This window comes from Pteropus medius, unplaced genomic scaffold (genome assembly GCF_902729225.1).
Source record: "Pteropus medius unplaced genomic scaffold, Ma_sr-lr_union100, whole genome shotgun sequence".
Lineage (NCBI taxonomy): Eukaryota > Metazoa > Chordata > Mammalia > Chiroptera > Pteropodidae > Pteropus > Pteropus medius.
Window position 1 is genome coordinate 40,610,735 of NW_024351730.1, and position 18,936 is coordinate 40,629,670.

General features: G+C 35.6%; 1 protein-coding gene across 1 annotated transcript in view; it reads right to left on the reverse strand.

Moving 5' to 3' along the window:
- STPG2 (sperm tail PG-rich repeat containing 2) overlaps nt 1-18,936 on the reverse strand; it is a 464,008-nt gene that overhangs the window by 540 nt on the left and 444,532 nt on the right. The gene's annotated exons all lie outside the window — the stretch shown is intronic.

The window sequence follows — 18,936 nt, forward strand, 5'->3', positions numbered from 1 at the left end:
TTCTCCTTCACTTTTTTTAACTTTGACTTTCCTAACTGAAATTTTGAAGCCGGAAATGGCTGTTTAAAACATTCAAAGGGCAGAATGAGACAACAAACTAGCTTTCCATCTGTTGTGACATTTAGTATTTGCTTTTCTGGAGAAACATCTTAGTGAATCAGTTTCATATTAGCATTAAGAAATTAAGATCTTAGTTCATACGGTACACACATGTCTATTTCTCCTGAGTCTGGACTCAGGCTGCCTGGCTTGAATTCCCACTCCGCTCTTCCTAGCTGCATGTGTGTGACATTCAGCTAGTTTCTTGATGTCTCTATACCTCAGTTTACTTTTCTGTAAAATGTAGATAATAGTCTTTAACACATGATTGTTCAAAGGAATAATTGGGAAAATATATTTAAAGTGTTTTCCATAATACCTGGTAAATGGAAAGTACTTGATAAATGTTAATTTTCTTATTCTTATTTTTAATGTTTTTTCTATAACTACATTAAATGATTTGTTGATGTAATGTAAACATGTTCCAATCTTTCCCATTAGATCTAAAATTTTCATTATTAAACTAATTCTGACTACATTTTCTTATGGACAAGAGAAAAACATGTATGGGAGTAGAAAATTCATGTATTGCTTTTAAAGTGATTGTTCTTAAGTAAAAAGAGGCAACACTTTTCGAATCTGGCCCACATATTCAGGGGTTTAGAGGTTAGAAAAATCTCATATAAATCTTGAATATACTGGCTGAGGGATCAGTATCCTTCCTGGGATCAAGTGGGAACCAAATGTGTTGTCACTTTGCACTAGCTAAGCCATCACTTTAAAAGGACAGAAATCAACTGATCTTTGGAAACATGGCAATGAGAGATGTCCCCAGATCTCTCCCTTTGAAACAAAAATAAGCTGAACATCTAAAACTCAACAAAAAACACGCAAACTGCACACCAGCACATCTGAGTGTGGGATCTGCACATAAGAGCTACCATAGGTCAGAACCCTGGATGTCGAGCAATGGACAGGAGTAATAAAGAAGCTGCCTCTCGAAGCCAATGGAGCTCTGAAGGAGGAGGGGGAGGGGTGAAGGAGCTGCGAGTTTGTGCCGCGAGTTCCCTGAACATTCCTGCCTGGGATAGCTGTGAGCTAACTGTGGCCAGCTGGGTGTAGGGCCTAGTTATCAGGGAAGAAAGCAGAGAAGCAGGACAGGACCACAGAAGAACAACAGCTGATCTTGGCCTACTGCTGTTGCAAAACTGAAACTGAACCGCAGCCCCCAATCCCTAACCCGGAGGACACCTCCCCCCATACCCTCCGAGACCGATCACCATGGAGCCCCAGGGGAATCTGAGCAAATGCTGCTGAGACTGTCATTGACACTGACAGGGACTGAAACTGAGGGTAGCGAGTGTGATTAGATATCTACAAGACAATTTAAAAAGCATTATTAAGACATTATATAAAGCAGGTATCCAAGAGGCTTAGATGCCAGGTAACAGGCTAAAGAGAGACCTTTATATAACAAATCTTGTTTCTGGAAAAACAGCAGAATACATTTTCATTAATGCTCAAGCAGAGAAATAGTCCATTAAACACCATGAACAACCAAGGTGACAAGGCATCTCAGAAAGAAAAAGGAAAATCTCCAGAAAATAAGCTTACAGACAGAGAAATATGTGACTTAAATGACAGAAAATTCAGGATGGTACTTCTGAAAAAACTCAATGAGATCCAAAACAACTCAAATCAACGATTTTAAGAATTGGGAAAAAATAAAATATAAAACTAGATGAGCAGAGTAAAGAGATTGAAACCCTCAAAAAGAATCAAATAGAACTTCTGGAGATGAAGAACACACTGCGAGAGTTGAAAAATGAAATAACAAGCTTGGGAAATAGAGTCGACCAAATGGATGAAAGGAACAGAAATCTAGAAATAACTAAGAAGGAAGAAGAGAGAAACTGAAAAATGAAAAATAATGAAAGAGAAATACAAGAACTAACTGACACCATCAGGAGAGGAAACATAAGAATAATGGGTGTTATTGAAGGCGAGGAAAAGCAGCAGGGATTAGAAAGCATTTTCAGACAAATAGTTGACGAGAATTTCCTAAATCTAAGGAATGAGATGGAGCTTGGAAGAAGTCAACAGAACATCCAATTATCTCAACCCAAAAGGCCTTCACCAAGACACATTGTATTGAAATTATCAAAAATCAACAACAAAGACAGAATTCTCAAGGCAGCCAGGGAGAAAAAAATGGTAATTTATAAAGGTAAACTCATTAGATTATTCTTGGAATTTACACCAGTGAATTCTACCGAACATTCAAAGAAAATTTAATACCTATTCTCCTCAAACTCTTCCAAAACATCGAAGAGGAGGCAACACTTCCCAACACATTTTATGAGGCAAATATTACTCTGTTACCAAAGATAACACTAAAGAAAACTACAGACTAATATCTCTCATGAACAGCGAAGCAAAAATCCTGAATAAGATACTAGTGAATCGAATACAGCAACATATTAAAAATATTATATACTACAATCAGTGGGCTTCATCCCAGAGGCACAGGGATGGTTCGACATATGCAAATCAATTAATGTGATACACCACATAAACAAATTAAAAAATAAGAATCATATGATCATATTAATAAATGCAGAAAAAGCCTTCAACAAGATACAGCATCCATTTATGATCAAAACACTTAACAAAATCAGTATAGAAGGAAAGTACCTTAACACAATAAAGGCCATATATGACAAACCCTCAGCCAACATTATACATAATGGTGAAAAACTAAAAACCTTCCCTCTACAATCAGGAACAAGGCAAGGCTGTCCACTATCATCACTGTTATTCAATATAACATTGGAGGTCCTAGCGAGTACAATCAGATAAGAGAAAGATATAAAACAAAGAAGTCAAACTGTCACTGTGAATGACACGATTCTCTATATAGAAAATCCTAAAGACTCCACAAGAACACTACTAGAAACAATAAGCAAATACAGTAAAGTCTCTGGATACAAAATCAACGTTCAAAAATCCATAGCATTCCTATACTCTAATAATGAAGTGTCGGAAAAAGAAGTGAAAAAAATAATTTCTTTTGCAATTGCAAAGAGAAGAATAAAATACCTAAGAATAAATTTAATGAAACAAGTGAAGGACTTATATAATGAAAACTATAAGACTCTATTAAAAAAAATCAAAGAAGATACAAAGAAATGGAAAGATATTCCATGTTCTTGGATTGGAAGAATCAACATAGTTAAAACGACCATATTACCTAAAGCATTTTACAGAGATAATGTAATTCCCATCAAAATCCCATCGGCATTTTTTAAAGAAATAGAACAAAAAAATCATCAGATTTGTATGGAAGCACGAAAGACCCCAAAGCCAACCTGAGGAAAAGAATGGGGCTAGAGGCATCACTCTGCCCGACTTCAAATTATACTATAAAGCGACAGTAATCAAAATGGCATGGTATTGGCAACAAAACAGACACATGGACCAGTGGAACAGAATCAAGAGTCCAGAAGTAAACCCATATTTATATGGGCAAATAATTTTCAACAAAGAAGCCAAAAACATACAATGAAAGGAAAGGAAAACCTCTTCAATAAATAGTGCTGGGAAAACTGGAAAACAACCTGCAAAAGAATGAAACTAGACTGTTGTCTATCACCACATACCAAAATTAACTCAAAATGGATTAAGGACCTAAATATAAGACCTGAAACTATCAAATTCATAGAAGAAAACATAGGAACTAAACTCAAAGACCTTGGACTTAAGGAGGATTTTATAAATTTGACCTCAAAAGCAAGGGAAGTAAAAGCTAAAATAAATGAACGGGACTACATCAAACTAAAAAGCTTCTGCTCAGCAAAAGAAATCAACAAGGTAAAGAGACAACCATCTGAATGGGAAAATATATTTGCAAGCAACACCTCCGATAAGGGCCTAATATCCAAAATATACAAAAAACTCATACAACTCAATAACAACAACGACAACAACAACAACAACAACAAAAAGCGATCCGATCAAAAAATGGGCACAGGACCTGAACAGACGCTTCTCCCTAGAGGACCTACAAATGGCCAACAAATATATGAAAAGACGCTCAACTACACTAGCTATTAGGGAAATGCAAATCAAAACCACAATGAGATATCATCTCACACCTGTTAGAATACCTATAATCAACAGGACTAGTAATAACAAATGTTGGAGAGGATGTGGAGAAAAAGGAACCCTCATATACTGCTGGTGGTACTGCAAATTGGTACAGCCACTATGGAAAACAGTATGAAGGTTCCGCAAAAAACTAAATTAATCTACCATATGATCCAGCAATCCCTCTACTGGATATTTACCCCAAAGACTTGAAAACTCATATCCATAAAAATATTTACACATCAATGTTCATAGCAGCATTATTCACAGTGGCCAGGACATGGAAGCAACAGAGGTGTCCTATCATAGATGATTGGCTAAAGAAGCTGTGGTACATGTATACAATGGAATATTACTCAGCCATAAGAAGAGATGAAATACTGCCATTTGCGACAACATGGATGGACCTCGAGATAATCATGCTAAGCAAAATAAGCCAGACAGAAAAAGTTGAAAATCACACAATATGACTTATATGTGGGATATAAACCTAAAAGCAACAAATGAGCAGGACAAACAAACAGTGACTCATGGATATGGACTATAGGCTAGTGGTTACCAGAGGACTATAGACTAGTGGTTACTAGAGGGGTGGGGGAGGAGGAGGGAAGTAGACAGAGTAAAAGGGGTCAAATGTAGGGTTTAGGGGGAGAGCGAAGTGGGTAAAGGGGATCAAATATATGGTAGCTGAAGGAAACTGGACTTTGGGTGGTAAACACACAATAGAATATATAGCTGTCGAATGATAATATACACCTGAAAATTATATAATTGTATTAACCAATGTTACTCCAATAAACTTAATTAAAAATTTTTTAAAAATTAAAAAAAAGAGGACAGAAATCAGTGAAAGCAGTGATCAGTAAATGATATTAGTTAAACTAATTAGCCTGTATTGTTTGTATGTGAGCAGAAGAAAAGAGGGAGGAGGGAGGAGAAAAAGAGACAAGAAGAGAGAAAGAGAGAAAGAGGAAAGTCTTGCCTACACACGGGAGCTGTGAATGGAAACCCACAGATTGACAGCCAAAAACCCTGACTAGAGATCAGAAAAAATGGTCATTATTCACGTACTAAGTACATGAACAAGGTGCTAAGTGAATGATTGTTTCCCCTTGTAACCTGCGAGAAAACACTGAGAACTCTATCACTGGCTTCCTGGAAGAGTTTACAACATAGTTAAGCTGACCGTCCTACTGAGCATTTGGAATCACACATTCTTTAGTCAGGCTAGTAATCATTTTTCAGGAAAATAAATGTCTTGCAGAAGATAGGCCTAAGGTTCTCTCCACTAACACCCTCTATCTCCAAATGGTGATATTTTGAGCTTAAGATAAAAACCAGCATATTGATTTCATTTCGGTTCCAGGTAAACATCTCTTTAGGTTCTTAGACACTGCATAAGAGCCATCTGGAATGTATTTACTGAGATTTACTCTTTCAGGGAGAATGCTGAGTTGGGTCTGAGAAAACAGGAAGGCTATGGAAAGACAATTTTGCTGTTTGAAACAGATTTGATTCCCTTTCTAACATGCATGTTGAAATAAAACATATACAGAAAATCACCAGCAATCTGAATTAACTTAGAAACGCAGTTACATGCTATCATTGAATCCTGATGTTCATGATGCCTTTGAAATAGCATAAATGCCTATTCTCTTGTTCATATTTACAATTTTTATTTTCATTCTCTGCTATTATTTCTTCTATTCCAAACTACAGCAATAATCTCATTAATGGTTCCATTGCTTCTGTTTTCTCTTTATTCAAATCTAAGATCCTAAAATCTTTTGTAAGCTACCATTTGCTAAGTAAGCATTTACTATATCTCAGACAATTTTCTGAAGGCTGACACACAGAAATTCATCTAATCCTCACAGTCAGCCTGACAGTTTTGAGATGATAATGTGGATTGGCTCCTTTAATACTTAATCTTCTTCCTGGTGTTCCTTCTTGAGCTCAGAGGTGGGAAAGCTAAATGCCACATTCCCAGAATAGATTCCAGCCAAGGTTTCAGATGTTATTCATATGCATCCGTGAAAAACTTGAATGAGAACTGAGTGAGGTCCAGAGAGATTCAGAACTGGAGGTGTCTGTTTTCTATCGTAAACTATAACAGAGATGTCGTAACTCTGCACTTAAGTGATGTAGTGGTGACTTCTCAGTATGGCAGGAGCAATGGCCTCTGTGATGGTCCAGTTCTGCAGTGTGGCCCTGGGCATCATTTTTTAAAAGTCAGAATAAAAATTGCTTTCTTTAGTCCAACCAATGGTTCCAAAGAATATTTACTATTCTGTAGTAATTCTCTACATGCTTAAATGAGTCAGAGTGGATTATGATAACTGCAGCTGAGCACTGAACTCCATAGGTAAATGTATTCCCACTATACACTTGAGATAGAGTAGTTAAATGTCTGTTAAATTCATACAGGTAGCAAGTAATGGTTTAGGATTCGAATCCAGACGATCTGCATTGTGACTATTCCATTCTCTCCTCATAAGTTCCGTACTTCTTGACACAATGAAGTCCAATTCTTTCCTTTTGCTTGTCACTAAAAGCCATTTTTAGTTTATCCCAAGCTCCTTTCTTATCTTTTTTTTTCTCACCTAAAGCATTCTATATGTTGAACTTACTCTTGGCTTTGCCCATCAGTATTGTTTTTCACTCTAATTCTTTCATCTAGAACTCTCCCTATTCATTTAACTCACCCAAATTCTACCTATATTTTGGAGAATTTATACCCAAACTATCAATTCCTCTGAGAATATTAGAGTGCACAATGATCCTTTCTTTTTAATTTCATATAAATTATAGTATGTCATTGTTTCAATAATTAAACATATAAGACCTTATATCTCACTTATTATCTTATGTATTGAATTTTTTAACTTGTGTCTTTTATCTTTGTGGCTAGATCAGGAGGTTTTTGATAAATGGGCTTCCTCTTATAGCTTACTGAATCCATTTCCTCAACGAAGATATCCAGGTGACTTACTTCTTTCATTTGTACAATAATTTTAAGGTGACAATTTTCACTACGATTCCCTACAGAGCTTCTTAAAACATGGATTCCTGGGCTCCATCCTCAAAAATTTTTATTCAGTAGAGCTGGCATCTGAGAATTGGATTTTTAACAGGCTCCCAGCTGATGCCAATGCTGCTAATTCTGGAATTACACATTGGCACTGTGGTAAGTAAGAATAATAGTGATTTCTATAAAATTTACAAATTCTTTTCACAGATACCATTTTATTTGATTCCCACAATAGCTGTCTTAGGTGTCTAGTATTATCCTCTTTTTAAAAATGAAAAAATGATGTACGAATGATTAAACAATTCTCCCTAGACACACTGCTAGGAAGAAGCAGAGCTAGATTTTTAACTCAAGCCCATTAATTCCAAATTCTACTTTTTGCCTAACATCGTAACGCTACCTCCCTTCTTGAAACTTGACAATAATTTATAGTAAAGAACTCTTTATATAATAATTTTTATTTTTCATCATCATACAGTTCAGAAGGAATTTATTCTGATCATAAGGTAATAATCCTTGGTTATACTAATTTGATGGCAAGTGAATGAATAGACAACATTTCCTTACAACTCTGATCAAATAAAAACTTTTGCAGAAAAGGAAAATGGAAGGGAAACAAAAAGCAAGCATATATTAATATCTCCTTGCTAGTCCAGAAGATTCTAGAAAATTGCATGTAGGAGTCAAGATTATTTTGGTTGCAAATGATAGAAAAACCAGTTCAAACCAATTAAAGCAAAAAAGAGAAATGTATTGGTCACAGATCCAGGGAGTTGAGCTTCAGTTACGGTTGTATCTACGTGCTGAAACAATACTATTAATATTTCCTTTTTCTCTTTGGCAATCAGAAATTCTTCTGATCTGGAGAATTCAGATAAGCTATATCTTCATGGTGGTCAGAGAGTCATCAGTAGCTTCAGGTATGGCTCAGTATTTCATAAACTCCATAAAAAAAAAAAATAGATTGTCTTTCCCCACAGTTTCTGTCCAAGTTGTGTGGCACACACCTACTGGTTCTGTTTAGCTCAGCCTGACTCAAATACCTACCAAGAAGCATTATTGTGACACTTTAAAGCACAGAATAACCAACTGAGACATGAGGACTGGAAATGCTTAATGGATAATTAACGACAACAAAAAATATTGGGGTATTTTTCACCAGAAGCAGCTGAAAAGTTTTTCTAAGTAAGCAGAAACAAAAAATGTCTAACAGACCACTGAATGTTTGGGAATAATTATGGAAAAGGTAAGATGAATCTGCATATAAGCAAACATTATATTGGTTTGGGGAGTTTGGAGAGATTAAATATGCATGTAGATAAAAGTATGCCGATTAAATGTTTTTCAAAAAGCCTTTGACGGCTTTTTGAAAATATTAATCACTTCAAGATTATGATAATTATGTTTTTCCAGGAGATTAGAAACAATAACAATAATCAAAATAAACCCATAGGTTGAAATTTAAAAAAAAAAAACACATCGGCAGAGAGAAAAATACTAATTTAGGTGTTTTTCAGATGTCAGATCTAGGACTGGTCTTTATGATAGATTGTATGATATTCCAGATTCTTTTTTCCCTCCTTCTCTGTTAAAAAATTATACATTTTTACTTTTTATCATGTGACTTGTAGTGCCTTTTTATGGAAAGAGTATACTTGCTAACCTTATGGTACCATGCTGGTTCAAATGATTTGCTTTGGGAAATGGAATTTGGGTAAAAGTGAGAATATGCTAGTTGTGAGCAGAAGCTTTAAGAGCCATTACTTACTTTGATTTGGTCTTCTTTCCTTTGTTACGAGAATAGCATGTTCTAGATAGGGCCTTCAGGAGCTATTTTTAGCCTGCATTCTGGAATAAGGAAGAAATGTGGGACAGGAGCAGAATTACTGTGACAAGCAGCTAATACAAAATAGGAACAAGGAAAAAAGCAAAAAGAAAACCACGAAAAGCCTTATATGCTTTTATAAGAATAAGTTACTTGAGAGTTTTGGTAGAGTCATTCGTTACAGAAACCTAACCTAGAAAGAAATTGACACTGTATTATGTAATTTTGTTAAATGACCTGGAGAAAGGCCTCCATGGTTTTCTCTTCAATTTGCAGATAACACTAAGTCATTTTGAATAATAAAATGAAAACAAGTAAATTACCTGAGCATTTGCTGAGTCTGAAGCATTATGCTAACAACTTTACCAGCTTTATTTTCAGTATCCTATTTTGTCCTCTCTGAAACTCTATTAAAAATACTTCGAATCCCTTTATCAGTAAGGAAACAATTGGCCAGGGTCATAGATCTACTACTAGTCAGACTAAGATTAAACCCTGGATTCTAGTATTTATTAATTTTTGAGTAAACAGGTAATATATAACATATGCATTTAAGTGGTAATCTAAACAATGGGAATAGATCTGAAGAACCTAAAAATATAGAAATAACTCTAGAAAGGGTAAGAAAGTACACCTGTAAGACACCCGAGTAAAAGCAATCAGCACACTACAGACATTGAAAGTAAAAACTGAAAAGAGATAGGTGTTTTTCAGATGTCAGATCTAGGACTGAAATCTAAAAAGCCATGAAGAGTGTTAAAAAATAAACATGGCTTCGATATAAATTTCAGACTATAATGAGTTATTTCTTGCTGCTTGAATAACTTTATACTTGATAAAATTATGTTATGGGTTGAATTATGTGCGCCCCATTCCCACATTCATATGTTGAAGTCTTAAACCTCAGCACCTCAGAATGTGACTCTAATTGGAAGTAGAGTTGTTGCAGATATAATTAGTTAATTAAGATGAGCTAAGACTGGAGTAAGTGGGCCCCTAATCTGATATAACAGGCATCTTTTTAAAAAGGGGAAATTTGGACACATGCATACACACACACAGAATACCATGTGAAGATGAAGGCAGAGATCAAGGAGATACAGCAGAAGCTAATGAAGGCTGAAGACTGCTGTCAAACCTCCAGAAGTTAGGAGAAAGGAATGGAACAGAATTCCTCCTCCTGGCCCTCAGAGGGAACCAATCTGTCTGACAACTTGATCTTGGTTTTCTAGACTCCAGAACCAAGGGACAATGCCTTTCTGTTGTTTAAGCCACCCAGTTTGTGGTACTTCGTTACAGCAGCTCTAGCAAAGTAATACGAATTAATTATCAGCTTAGAAAATAAGTTGTAAACTTAAAGAACGTACATCACTACAAAGTGATAATAATCAACAGAATAAAAAGTTTCTATAAATTCACAATTCAGAAAGCTATATTGAGCTATAAAGTACAATTGTGATATATTCATGCTTCTAATCTTTGAGGATGACCTCAGAGAGAGAACCTGACAGACAGCATGAAAAGATTTTAGTTTATTATATTAAAGGGATAAACATTTAAGGTGACTTCTATAATTATGTATAAAACTGGGATAATTTTCCAAATTTAATTTTTAGTATTTTCCAAGAGTATCTAATCTCCTTTATAAATTTTTAGTTACTTTAAAAGTGTAGGCATAGTGGAAAGGGCAGAAGTACTTTGGCCTCACATGGAAATAGTATATTCTTTCATGCCCTCTGGCATACAGCTTAAAATGGTGCCCTGATGGCCTGAGAGAGTTAATTCACATCCCAGATGCCTAACTTACTCCCTGGGAGTAAATTACTCAATGGCAGGACAAGGTCATTCTTCATTTTAACCATTACCATAGCATTTTATATTGTCAAGTGCTATGTGGTTTTGCAATCCTTAAAATCCCCTGGTGAAGTAAAGGGGATGACAAACACAATTATGTCTGATTTACAGACTAGGGAACTGGGACTCAAGCAAGAGACAAAGCCATCATCGGTAAGGGCCATCCCAGAAGGAAGGAGTTCTGGCTCAGGTCTCTGTTTATCATGTGGAGTGCAGGAATACACCTAAGGGATATTAGCTATGCATGCAGTTCTTATATTTTGTGGAACTTTAGCTCCCCACCCAAGCTGATTCTTGGCAGCAGCCATCTGTCAAAGAAACAAAGGTACAAAGAAATTTAAGTACAAATTGTGTACAGTGCATCAGAATTTTAGCTATTTGGGATTAGAGATGTCTGCAAAATCAAAATGAAACACACTGTAACTTAAAGTCAACTGCCCAAAACAGTATCGGGAGGATGAAGGACACTACTATTTGCCACTATTTTGATAAGGGAATCCAGTTAAAAGTATCAGTGGAGTCACGTGCAGAGAGCCAGGAGAAACAAAGCTAAGGGGAAAAAAATAAAGAATAAATATTTTATTACTTAGTATAATTTTATCTAAAAACCCATAGTAGTTTTAAAAATCACTTTTTCTACTTTGTCATTTATTTATAAGATGAAGCCACAACTTCACATTTATTCCAACAGGCATGTTTTACCTACCTCTGCAGTATATAAACTTAGCATTTGTCAAGGTATTGCCTGCAAAACAACTCTAGGCTTTTTGTTGTGAGTATTCTGGGGATGTACCCTCATATCCGAGCTCACAACCTAGGATCCCAGCTCTTGAAAACTGATAAAAATTTCAAAATGAAATATCTGAAAGAGGCCTTAAGAATAAGTCAACATTTGAGTATTAATTGGAGTTTTGAGCATTGGGCTAGAAGATCAGGACAGCTGGCTGATTTTCAATTTCTGAAGTTGAATGTTGGACATTTCATATCTGCCTCAAGCTAAATCTTTAGATAACAAGCAGCCGGAGCAGATGTGATTTCACATAATTTAATGTTTACTTGCTTTTATTTTATAAAGTTTGAAATGTTCTAACCCATTTTCCTGCTGCCAATCAGACATCCAGTGTCGCCCTGCTGTCCCATTGATTCTAAAATCAATGACTGTGCTGCCAGTGCTTAGAGAGCATGATTGCTCTTTCAAAGCAAGCTGCTGGGTAAAGATGGCCCTTCTGAGTTTGATCAATTTTTACCACAATGAAGCAGAAAAGTTAAGAATCAGCATGATGACCTATTATATTGATGTCACTCAGGTCTAGGACTCTTTTGACACAAAGAGTTACAGATGGAAATTACAATTTGCAGGGAACAAGTGTTGAAACAGCTGCCACAAATCTGTGACACAGAGTACAAGAAAACTTATTTTAGTGATTTTACAATTCAATAAAATGCACATATAATTAGACTTAATTGTATGATCCAAATCACACTCTTTTATACAATTCTAGAATTTCTTTTTTGGTGGCAAGATCATAGTATCTACTCAGCTAAATAACTTTCTAACAGACTAAGCAAATTAATTACCAGTTTATGCTATCACGAGTAATAAATGAGGAAGAGTCCTCAGATATTCTTTCACTTGGATTTTAAGACAAAATTTTTCCCATTACAAGTATTTGGAAAGAAATTTCTGCTTTAATGAGAAATTAAACTTAAAAAAGAATTTACACAATCCATTTGGTAGGGCATTTTTTTCATAATTTACTTTTTATTGTGTTAAAATTCACATAACATAAAATTCACCATTTTAACTATTTTAAAGTATATAGTTCAGTGGAATTTAGTATAGTCACAATATTGTGCAACTGTCACCACTATCTACTTCCAGAACACTTTCATCACCCCAAAAGAAACCTTCATACCCATTAAGCAGTCACTATACATTCCTCTCTACCTAAAAACCTGGGCAACTACTAATCTATTTTCTGTCTCTACAAATTTGCCTATACTAAATATTTCATTTAAACAGAATTATATGATATGTGTCCATTTGTGTCTTACTTAAACTTTTACTTAGCATAATGTTTTCAATGTTATTCATACAATAACATATATCAGATTTCATTCCTTTTAAAGGCTGTATAATATTCTATTGTATAGATATACCACATTTTGTTTATCTATTCATCGATTAATCAAAATCTGGGTTATTTCCATATTTTTTCACTGTTCTGAATAGTGCTGCTATGAGCACTCACGTACAAGGTTTTATTTGAACATGTTCTTAATTCTTTGGTGTATATACTTAAGAATAGAATAGCTGTGTCACATGATAATTCTACGTTTAACTTACTGAAGAACTGCCAAACTTTTTTCCACAGTAGCAGCATCATTTTACATACTCACCAGCAATATATATATTCTAAATTCTCTATATCCTTGCAATATGTTATTTACTATTTTTATTATTATTATCATCCCATTGGCTGTTAAGTGGTATCACATTGTGTTTGATTTGCATTTCCTAAATGACAACTGATGTTGAGCATCTCTTCAAGTACTTCACCTAAGTTTTAATTGGGTTGTTTTGTTGTTGTTGAGTAGTAAGGTTCTTCATATATTATGGATATTGGACCCTTTTCATATATATGACTTACGAATGTTTTCTCCCATTATATGGTTTGTTTTTTCACTTTCTTGAAAGTGTCCTTTGATGCACAAATGTTATTAATTTTGATGAAGTCCAATTTATTTATTGTTTTCTTTTGTCGTTTGTGTCCTATCTAAGAAACCATAAAAAATCCAAGGTCATGAAGATTTATTCCATTAATCTATACACTGGTCCTTATGTCTGTACCATACTCTTTTGATTACTGTAGCTTTGTGATCAGTTTTGGAATTAAGAAGTGTAAGTGCTTCAACTTTGCTCTTTTTTACCAAGGTTGTCTTAGCTATCTGTGGGCCCTTAAAATTCCATGTGAATTATAGGGTTAGCTCTTCCACTTCTTAAAAAATGGTGGGGGGGCGGAGCCATTTAGATTTTGATAGGAATTGCATTAATCTGTATGTTGCTGAGAAATAACTCTTTTTTATCAATATTATGCTTCTAATCTATGAACATGTGATGTCTTTCCATTTATTTAGATCTTCTTTAATATTTTTTAAGCAAGGTTTTATAGATTGTAATATACCAGTCTTGCATCATGGTTAAATTTAGTCCTAAGTATTCTAGTTTTTTATGCTATTATAAATAAAATTTTTTTCTTCAAAAATTCTTTTTGGATTGTGTATTGCCATTGTATAGAAATAATACTAATTTTTGCATATTGGTCTTGTATTCTCCAACTTGGCTGAATTTATTTCATAAAACTATTTTCCACATTATAGTGACAGGAGAAAAATTCTGAGATATTCTAAATTAAATCAGGGCAGGCTATGAAGTGGGAGAAAAAGACAAGGGTAATTAACTAGTTAATAGCTGTGGGCCAACTGACAAAAGACTGCTCACATTCCTGAACGTGTATTGGAGCTTTGCATTAACTTTCAGGCTGCTCTCTATAAAGAGATGCCACTGCATCCTGCTCTCTATAAAGAGATTCCACTGCATCCTGCTTAAGCATAAAGTTTCCAAACTGTTGCCTACAGCCAATCAAAAGTAGTAAATATTTCTTCCTTACAGACTATGCATCCATCCTAGAACTGCACCTACTTCATCTTTTCCTGCTTTCTTTTACTATAGCCAATGTAAATTCTTTCAAAACAACTTACATCTTTAAAAGAGCCCTGTCAGCTCCAGGATGGTAGATATGTTTGTTTTTTTCCATCTAGCCCTGCTGCGAGTGGTGTCGACTATATGTCCCAGGACCTGGTCCTCTTTCTGGCTAGCATGTAGCTTAACAAACTGTCAGCGCCAAGCTGATCAAGAAGGGAAGGTTTCAGTGGTGAGACGCCCAGTTGGAAGAATGCTGACATGAGACTGAAACGGCAGGCACCAACTTTATTGCGAGCAGTGCGCTTCTATTGTGGGGAGTGCAGTTCTATTGTGGGGGTGGGCTCTTCCCTTTCTCCTCTTCTTCTGCTCCCCGTCTTGTGCTCCCCTTCTGCTTCCCAGAGGACTGCATGGCTCCACATAGATCAGAGTACAACAGTGGCATTCAGCCAAACATGTGTGATACAATAAGCTGAATTATGTTTACATATTTTAGGCTCATGGGCCTTACTACACTAATGTAACATTCTAAATTCAGGGTCCTATTCCTAGCCGTGAGCACGGATTACAGCCAGACCTGGGACCCGCCAGGTTTGGGACCCACACAAACTTTTTTCTTTTTTTCCAGAAAAGGTTTTGACCATGAAAGTTTTTGTTTAACAATAGTGTTTAGTCAAAAATAGACTAGAGAATGTCTGGATAACTTGGGTAGAGTTGGTTACTAGAGAGAAACCATAACACTTTAAAATAACCAATAGGACTATTTTTCTTGTCATATTTCTATTTTAATTGGTATTATGGCTGTTATCATATACCTCCTTCCACAAAGTAACAGTGAATTTAAGATAAACTCTATTAACTGAAACCAAAATAATCATAATGTACACTGGCTTTCAGAATGAATATTGTTTATGTTAGCGAAACATTGTTTGGTGAGTAAATAATAAACCTATTAGCCCAAGACATATGAATCACTATAGAAAGCAAAATAAAGTCTAAGAGCTAAGCAAAATAGATTTTCAATTGAAAAAAATGGTGAGTAGATATAAAGGCCTATTTTAACACGTAGGACTTGCATATATTTCTTGTACAAATTTATCTTAAATGGCACATTGGTTCTGGTGAGGCCATAAGTCTTCTCTGTCTACTGGTGGAAACTCTGAAGTATTTACAGACAAGATTAAACCAGAGCATTGGAAACTCTGCCACTACAAAAAAAATAAATACACAAAATGTATGTCTTCAAGAGTTGAGCAAATTGTATTAGTGATAGAAAGGATTTACACAATGAAAAAACTTAGTGATGATAAGAGAAGTGACCGAGTGCCATAAAAAGAATCTAGCTTAGAGATAATTATATGATTTAAAAGGGTGGGAATAAGAACTTAATTCTCTAACAATAGAGAAAAATAGCTGAAGCAGAAATAGGTTGGCTCAGGGATGAGACTAATCACAAAGGAAAATTGAAGGGGCTAAATTGTTCATGGCCAAATACAGGGGATGAAAACCTAGGGAAGATCAGATTTCAAGTTAAGAGCTTAATGAACAAAGTAAGCAATATGGAGATGGCTTAAGCAGCAGAATTGTGAAACTATAAATCCCCTATATGTGGTACTAGTAGAACCTGAGCTCTCTAGGCAGAAGTGTGAAGTAATTGGATAAAAATATTTTAGGACAAGTAAAAAGGATAAAGTTTATGCCATCAAGGGCATGGTATTTAAAATAATTTTATTTTAAAGTCCTAGCTTAAATCCCCTTGAGTAGTCACAGTAAGAGGTGACCAGTGACAAAATAACAGGGAGGTGCTTTTTAGAATTTGCTCCAAGTCTGCTTTATCATGCTGATCTAATCGTGTTTGAAAGTTCAGGTCAGCATCTATCAGTGCGGGAAATCATTTAGCATTCAAAATTTCAGAGGGTGTTCATACACAGAGGTGAACCCTACTTCTAACAAGGTCAACATGTGGATATGTCAGTTATCCTAAAGCTAAAAATCTAAATTAGTGGGTAATTATTTCCTTTATGAAATAAATAATCCTTTATTTGCAAAAGTTTTGAATATGACATGTCTTATAATTAAAATGGTTTTATGAAAAGATAAAATCAATCTCTATAGAGTATCAGGAGAGTATCTTTTACAGCAAGGTAAAATAAACTCATGGGGGAAAATCATTCTTTCATGTAGTGGACATTGTAATACGGTACCCAAGTTCTGTTCAGTGAAGGACTTACTGCCTCAGCTGCTGGGGAGTTTTGAACAATTGCCAGATAGCTTTGAACTGTCAGCACTTTCAAGTGATTGCAGAGAGCCATCTTGTACAAGGTCAAGCTTGTTCCTGGGGTGGCCCACACCCAATGACTAATCTATGCAGAAGTACAAAGGCCAGCCGTCTTAGCCCTATTTAACACAACTTTGAAAGTCCATTCTGTAGGTTGACTAGGACTGCTGTTGAGCTTGGATTGCAGTTCAACTTCTCTCTCTGCTCAATCCTGCTCCCTTCTAATCCCACAAGTATTGATCTCAAGAATCCTTAAAAAACATTCCGCATGCTAAATTGAATACCTTTTTTTCAAGGAGTATAACTTCTAACATTATAGAAAACACATCAAACATGTATGTTAAGAAAAATGTATCCCGACTGTTGCATTATATACATATTTTCAGAGATAATAGAGGATTGAGGAAAAGTGATAAAAAAATGAAAGGACCTAGATAATATGAAGTAGAGAATTCAGATTCAAACTAATATAAGCAAACTGTCTTTTTCCTCAGTCTAGGTGTTCTTCAGTATGGTTGCAACTCCTTTCACAAATCTTCACTGTTCTATTTCCATCCGCTCACCAACTTTCCAGTCTTCTGATTGTCTTCATAACATTTCTTCCTCTATATCCCATGGCTCTTCTTCCCATTCCAACTTGAAAATAATACCTGGTTTGGTGAGTTGATAGCCTATTAATAGGTTGTTGTTGTTCCCAGCATCACATCCTGTACAAATTCCTCAGAGCAGGTGTCAATTGTTCCCATCCCTCCTGAGTAAAGTCTAATAGCCATATCTTGGAATGTTACTGTTTCCGACGTTGTTTGCAGGCAGCCACTACCACTGGGCTGAATTCAACTGCTGAGCTGAAACGTAAACTAATCCTTAAAGGTCTGCGAGGTCAAAATGGGTGATGAAGACATAATTCTGAAACTACTAGTTGATAAACAAGACGCCAGAGGCTTATGAAAAATTATTGCCTGACTATTCCTTTCTCTCTGAAGTCTTGGTAAGGGGCACTTTTTTCTGGATTTTGTCTGCAGAATTTAGGTCATTCGGCTTACTTTCTTGCTCCAAAATCTTCAAAATTTTTTTCTTTTGAATTTAAAATTTAACTTTAAATATAGGACTAGTGTTTTCCTTCTTCTGACCAGGTAAGACCCTGAGACAACTCAGCACATGCGACCTGGGGCACAACCATCAGGGCGCCGGAGGCCTGTGCACTGAGCACTGTGGGGCACTCTCAGAACTCTTTCTCCCCTGTGGCTCTTGGGGCAAGCAGGTTCCAGCCACGGGGTCCATGAACCCCACGGAGGGTTGGTGGACTGAGTCTCTCCCAGGGTCTTGGCCAGCCAGCCACAGCCTTCCTGGCGTTGGGCTGCATTTCCCAATGGCGCCCAGTTCCTAACAACTAAAACAATGATCTATTGCACAGAAGTTTCAATTGGTAGTTAACTAACTTGTTCTAGGATCAGCAGTTTACATTTATTGACATTCATGAAAAATTATCCCTGAGTATTAATTTCATGACTTTATTTGAGAAGGAAAAGCTGGCTTTAGGCACAGGATCTGGGAAATTAGCCATTTTTGTTGTTAAAATTCGCTCTGTGACGCCTAGCAAACAGCATACGATATATTATCATTCTTTAAAAAAAAAACCAGATCGATTAATGCTATATTGTTTGTTCATCTCACTATTGTTTAAAAAAGAATAAGAATTTAGGTAAGTAAAGACCACTCTCTAAGAAGATGGGTTTAAGTGTCATGTTCCACATAATCCTATAGATTACAAAGAGATCCCAATTTGCTTCTGAAGCAATTTACAAGATTAAATTCAAAAATACAGTTTTTATTTTTTGGAATAGTGCCTTTCTTTTTACAAATCATTTTGCAACAAGATTTAAGACATATTTAACCATGTGAAAACAAGATAAGCTTCAGTAATGAATTTATGCCTTTCCTATGACATTATCTGCTAAGAACGTTAAATCTAACTTTTATTATTTGACTGTAGAGAAAATAATATGGAGTGGTGCCAAGATAAACTAAAGATAGTTCATCATTAAGATCTACTTTACATG